Source organism: Anopheles ziemanni (assembly GCF_943734765.1).
Source record: "Anopheles ziemanni chromosome X unlocalized genomic scaffold, idAnoZiCoDA_A2_x.2 X_unloc_7, whole genome shotgun sequence".
NCBI classification, from domain to species: Eukaryota; Metazoa; Arthropoda; class Insecta; order Diptera; family Culicidae; genus Anopheles; species Anopheles ziemanni.
The window spans coordinates 343,307-350,000 of NW_026689839.1; the positions used below are offsets into that span (position 1 = coordinate 343,307).

The window sequence follows — 6,694 nt, forward strand, 5'->3', positions numbered from 1 at the left end:
GAAGGCCCTTGTCAGCTCACCTAAGTATTCATGGAAGTTTGGCATAAGGTCGCTGTGGTAGGGGTATGAAGGCCCCGTCAGCGCATGCACAATCGGGCGCACGTGCGCTTAGCGGAGTCGAATGCCGCTCAAGTGCCTGTCCGGTGCATCGGGTGTGTGTGATACGAGGGCAATGAGGTTCGCACGGGGGCTCGCCTCCCGTGTGCTACCGGACTTGACAACATATAGAACGTGGTGTTTGCTCCTCCGGGTGCAATGGGACAATGAACATTCGAACGCAAAGTCGGAATTCTGGTTGATCCTACCAGTAATATACGCTCGTCTCAAAGGTTAAGCCATGCATGTCTAAGTACAAACAGATTTAATGTGAAACCGCATAAGGCTCAGTATAACAGCTATAATTTACGAGATCATCAACCTAGTTACTTGGATAACTGTGGAAAATCTAGAGCTAATACATGCAACATGCCAGGACCCTCGCGGGAACTGGTGCACTTATTAGTCAAACCAATCGCGGGTTCTCCGTGTCATTGAGTTGAAGTCTGGATAATGATGCTGATCGTATGGTCTCGCACCGACGACAGATCTCGCAAATATCTGCCCTATCAACTATGGATGGTAGTATAGAGGACTACCATGGTTGCAACGGGTAACGGGGAATCAGGGTTCGATTCCGGAGAGGGAGCCTGAGAAATGGCTACCACATCCAAGGAAGGCAGCAGGCGCGTAAATTACCCAATCCCGGGACGGGGAGGTAGTGACGAGAAATAACAATATGAAACTCTTTAATGATGTTTCATAATTGGAATGAGTAGAGCATAAATCCTTCTACGAGGATCAAGTGGAGGGCAAGTCTGGTGCCAGCAGCCGCGGTAATTCCAGCTCCACTAGCGTATATTAAAATTGTTGCGGTTAAAACGTTCGAAGTTGATACTTGTCCAACACAGTCCGGCTCCGCCGACCCGGTCAACCCGTGGTCGGTGGGCCAAGTCGGAATCTGGTTGCGACTCAATGGTGTGGTAGGGCACCAAGTCTGTGTCATGGTGTGCCCTTCAACGGGTGCAAGTGTAACATAGAGCTCGACCGCTCACGTTTACCTTGAACAAATTAGAGTGCTTAAAGCAGGGTGCCCAAACGCCCTAGAATAATCTTGCATGGAATAATGGAATACGACCTTGGTCTAATCTTTCATTGGTTTGTACTCAGACCGGAGGTAATGATTAACAGAAGTAGTTGGGGACACTAGTATTACGGCGCGAGAGGTGAAATTCGTAGACCGTCGTAAGACTAACTAAAGCGAAGGCATTTGTCAAGGATGCTTTCTTTAATCAAGAACGAAAGTTAGAGGATCGAAGGCGATTAGATACCGCCCTAGTTCTAACCGTAAACGATGCCAACTAGCAATTGGGAGACGCTACAACCAGGTGCTCTCAGTAGCTTCCGGGAAACCAAAGTCAGGTTCCGGGGGAAGTATGGTTGCAAAGTTGAAACTTAAAGGAATTGACGGAAGGGCACCACAATGAAATGGAGCTTGCGGTTCAATTTGACTCAACACGGGAAAACTTACCAGGTCCGAACTTATGGAGGTGAGACAGATTAATAGCTCTTTCTCAAATTTAAGGGTAGTGGTGCATGGCCGTTCTTAGTTCGTGGATTGATTTGTCTGGTTAATTCCGATAACGAACGTGACTCACATATGCTAACTAGAACGCAGTCAGCGTTAATGCGTCGATGCCGATTGGAACGGGTTAGGACCTTTCGGTGGAGTATGACCTGACACCTTCGCTGTTCGTGTGCGCAAGTGCACTTACGGTACGCTGCTTAGCAGGACAATTTGTGTTTAGCAAAATGAGATCGAGCGATAACAGGTCCGTGATGCCCTTAGATGTTCTGGGCTACACGCGTGCTACAATGTGGGTAGCAGCGTGTCTCCTATTCCGAGAGGAACGGGAAATCACTCAAATACTCACTTAGTAGGGATTATGGATTGCAATGGTCCATATGAACTCGGAACTTCTAGTAAGTGCTGGTCATCAGCCAGCGTTGAATACGTCCCTGCCCTTTGTACACACCGCCCGTCGCTACTACCGATGGATTATTTAGTGAGGTCTTTGGAGATGATCGTTCGCTGGATCCTCGTGAACCGCGTCTGCTTTATCGAAGTTGACCGAACTTGATGATTTAGAGGAAGTAAAAGTCGTAACAAGGTTTCCGTAGGTGAACCTGCGGAAGGATCATTAGTGGCCAAGTGATCCTTCCAGAAGTCCGAACCTGCGGGTTGAGACTTCGGCACAAGTTGCCATATGATAATTGACGAAACACTATAGAAGTCCGAACCTGCGGGTTGAGACTCAGGCACAAGTTGCCATATGAAAGTTGACGAAACACTAACAAGTCCGAACCTGCGGGTTGAGACTTAGGCACACGTTGCCTTATACATGACTTCGAACAAATACACAAGTCCGAACCTGCGGGTTGAGACTTAGGCACAAGTTGCCTTATACATGACTTCGAACAAATACACAAGTCCGAACCTGCGGGTTGAGACTTAGGCACAAGTTGCCATATGAAAGTTGACGAAACACTAACAAGTCCGAACCTGCGGGTTGAGACTTAGGCACACGTTGCCTTATACATGACTTCGAACAAATACACAAGTCCGAACCTGCGGGTTGAGACTTAGGCACAAGTTGCCTTATACATACATTGGCCAAATAAACAGAAGTCCGAACCTGCGGGTTGAGACTTAGGCACAAGTTGCCATATTATATTCGATCAAACACTAAGTAGTCCGAACCTGCGGGTTGAGACTCAAGACCGTAACAAGATGTCACTATACAAGTCCAAACCTAAGGGTTGAGACTTAATGCGATCTAGATACCAAGTTGACATCCAATACCTGTTGAGCAAAACCAAAGATTCCCTGTTCTCGAATGATTACACTATATAACAGGGAATCATGAAGAAATCAAGCAAGCGTGAAACAAAGTCATCACTTGGGCATGCTCGATAGCCAACCACATGACCTTAACCTAAGAGAGCATGCAAACCACATGATACCTATAAACGATTAACCCGCCCTAGTTCAATCGTTCACCAAGTGATGACTTCAGTATGGCTAAGAGAAAAACTTTTAAATGGGAAAAACTCTAAGTCCGAACCTCCGGGTTGAGACTTCCGCGTCGGAGGTGGGCGCACCTCCTATCCGAAAGATGATGAATCAGGGGTGTTCGGTCAGCAATGGTCGGATGCCCCGTCGTAGTCCAACTATGACAATCAAAGTCAAGACCTCCGGGTTGAGACTTTCCGCGAGTACAAGCATAAAGGAACACGGACCAAGCCGTACCGAGAGAATCGGTACTAGAGCCCTCGTGGTTCTACATTGAGAGAGCCCTCGTGGTTCTCATTAGGGGCTTTATGCAAGTCGTACTCAATACTGTGGTGTGAAGTATAAAGTATAGTCCTCGCCTGGTCCACGCTGCTTCGGCGGTCCTGGGTAAGATAGTTAATTCTAGCTTGCCCTATAGTGGAATGAGGACACTTAATGCTTCGTCTTTTAGCGGCGGCTAGACTCCTCCTCACGGGGAACGAGTTGACGCGCACAGCGGCGGCTTACGCACTATGGCAATCATGGATGCCTGAAGATTCCGTGAAGTTCTCCCCTGGTCCACGCTGCCTCGGCAGTCCTGGGTAAAATGGAATATTTCCAGCTTGCCCTATAGTGGAAGAGGACTATCCAACAATACAAAGTCAAGACCTCCGGGTTGAGACTTTCCGCGTCGGTGGTGTCGCGCACCGCCTATCCGAAAGATGGTGTAACAGGGGTGTTCGATCAGCAATGGTCGGATGCCCCGTCATAGTCCAACTATGACAACCAAAGTCAAGACCTCCGGGTTGAGACTTTCCGCGTCCGGAGGTACGCGTACCGCCTACCCGAAAGATGGTGTGCTTCTGGGGTATTCGATGAGTCGGATACCCCGTCGTAGTCCAACTATGACAATCAAAGTCAAGACCTCCGGGTTGAGACTTCCGCGTCCGGAGGTACGCGTACCGCCTACCCGAAAGATGGTGTGCTTCTGGGGTATTCGATGAGTCGGATACCCCGTCGTAGTCCAACTATGACAATCAAAGTCAAGACCTCCGGGTTGAGACTTCCGCGTCCGGAGGTACGCGTACCGCCTACCCGAAAGATGGTGAATCAGGGGTGTTCGATCAGCAATGGTCGGATGCCCCGTCGTAGTCCAACTATGACAATCAAAGTCAAGACCTCCGGGTTGAGACTTTCTAAGAGTACAAGCATAAAGGAACACGGACCAAGCCGTACCGAGAGAATCGGTACTAGAGCCCTTGTGGTTCTACATTGAGAGAGCCCTCGTGGTTCTCATTAGGGGCTTTATGCAAGAAGTACTCAATACTGTGGTGTGAAGTATAAAGTATAGAGTCCTCCACTGGTCCACGCTGCTCCGGCGGTCCTGGGTAAGATAGTTCATTCTAGCTTGCCCTATGTGGAAGAGGACTCAATACCCTACCTGTTGAGCTTGAAACAAAGTCATCACTTGGGCATGCTCATATTGCCATACACAATTACATTATATTCGAATGAGCATGCAAGCGACCCTATATAGACCGAACCAAAACGATAGATACCGCCGTAGTTCACCCCCACCAAGTGATGACTTCAGTATGGCTAGTGTGTGAAGTATAAAGTATAGTCCTCCCCTGGTCCACACTGCTTCGGCGGTCCTGGGTAAGATAGTTAGTTCTAGCTTGCCCTATGTGGAAGAGGACATACAAGACAAAGTATAGTTCTCCCCTGGTCCACGCTGCTTCGGCGGTCCTGGGTAAGATAGTTAATTCTAGCTTGCCCTATGTGGAAGAGAGCATACATGAACCAAGAACGAAGGTTATGATCGAGGAATGATTCGACAACTAACCGATGGTATGAAATGTGGAGAATTCAAGCAAGCACACAATCAAGTCATCACTTGGGCATGCTCGATAGCCAACCTCATGACATTAACCTAGTAGAGCATGCGAAAACCAATATATATGTAAACGATGCCTCCCTAGTTCAGCGCTTCAACCAAGTGATGACTTCAGAATGGCTAAATCAAATCGGTTCAAACCATACCATCGGTATCCTATTGAAACACACAAGTCGATATCAAACCTCATGATTGTGTAGTCCTCCACTGGTCCACGCCGCTTCGGCCGTCCTGGGTAAAATGGAACATTCCAGCTTGCCCTATGTGGAAGAGGGCACATTACTCAATACTGTGGTGTGAAGTATAAAGTTCAGTTCTCCCCTGGTCCACGCTGCTTCGGCGGTCCTGGGTAAGATAGTTCATTCTAGCTTGCCCTATGTGGAAGAGGACACTTCATACTTCGTCTCTAAGCGGCGGCTTGACTCCTCCCTACGGGGAACGGGTTTACGCGCACAGCGGCGGCTTACGCACTATGGCAGTCATGGATGCCTTACGTTTCTATGAAAAGTGTGTTCCTCCCCTGGTCCACGCTGCTTCGGCAGTCCTGGGTAAGATAGTTAGTTCTAGCTTGCCCTATGTGGAAGAGGACACGTAGACTTACTGTGGTGTGAAGTATAAAGTTCAGTTCTCCCCTGGTCCACGCCGCTTCGGCCGTCCTGGGTAAAATGGATTCATCCAGCTTGCCCTATGTGGAATGAGGACACTTTATGCTTCGTCTCTAAGCGGCGGCTTGCTCCTCCCTACGGGGAACGGGTATACGCGCACAGCGGCGGCTTACGTTATGGCAGTCATGGATGCCTTACGTTTCCATGAAAAGTGTGTTCCTCCCCTGGTCCACGCTGCTTCGGCAGTCCTGGGTAAGATAGTTAGTTCTAGCTTGCCCTATGTGGAAGAGGACACGTAGACTTACTGTGGTGTGAAGTATAAGGTTCAGTTCTCCCCTGGTCCACGCCGCTTCGGCCGTCCTGGGTAAAATGGATTCATCCAGCTTGCCCTATGTGGAATGAGGACACTTTATGCTTCGTCTCTAAGCGGCGGCTTGCTCCTCCCTACGGGGAACGGGTATACGCGCACAGCGGCGGCTTACGCAAGTTAGTCACCCTCGGCAGTGGATCACTCGGCTCATGGATCGATGAAGACCGCAGCTAACTGCGCGTCGTAATGTGAACTGCAGGACACATGAACATTGATAAGTTGAACGCATATTGCACGTCGTGGGAACCTACCATGATGTACAGATGACTGAGCGCTTATATTTGAGAAATGTATCGCATACATTTAACTACGCCGTGACACCCGTCACGAGACGTGCACCATGATGTTAACTAGGGTCGCGACGACCCGCTAGCATTAAAGAACCCGTGGTTTACAATATACTGGCATTGGAATTCGAAGTATTTAGAGCGTCCGTGTTCCCGCGTGAGGCGGAAGTACGAGGAGAAGGCGTGCTTGTGGTGTCTGTGGTGGTGTTTACTGATGTCTAGCTTCAGCTTATTTATTTATTTAAATAGAAGCGAAGATGTCAAAGTAGCGTCGAAGCAGCAGCGGTAGCACAAATGATTCAAGTATGGAAGTTGACCAAAGGAACACAAACAAACTAGCGTATGGGCAATGGAAGGTATCAGTGAGTTAAACCACACGCGGGCTAACAGCCCGTTAACCGAGTCCAACGGTACATATTGGACATTGAAACAAAGTAGTCGCAAGCC

At 48.8% G+C, this 6,694-nt stretch overlaps 1 non-coding gene across 1 annotated transcript; it reads left to right on the forward strand.

The window, feature by feature from the left end:
* The first annotated feature begins 6,082 nt into the window (after window positions 1–6,082).
* On the forward strand, window positions 6,083–6,237 carry LOC131292525 (5.8S ribosomal RNA). Its single transcript, XR_009190153.1, has one exon. It is a non-coding gene; the product is annotated as a 5.8S ribosomal RNA (ribosomal RNA).
* Window positions 6,238–6,694: the final 457 nt, after the last annotated feature.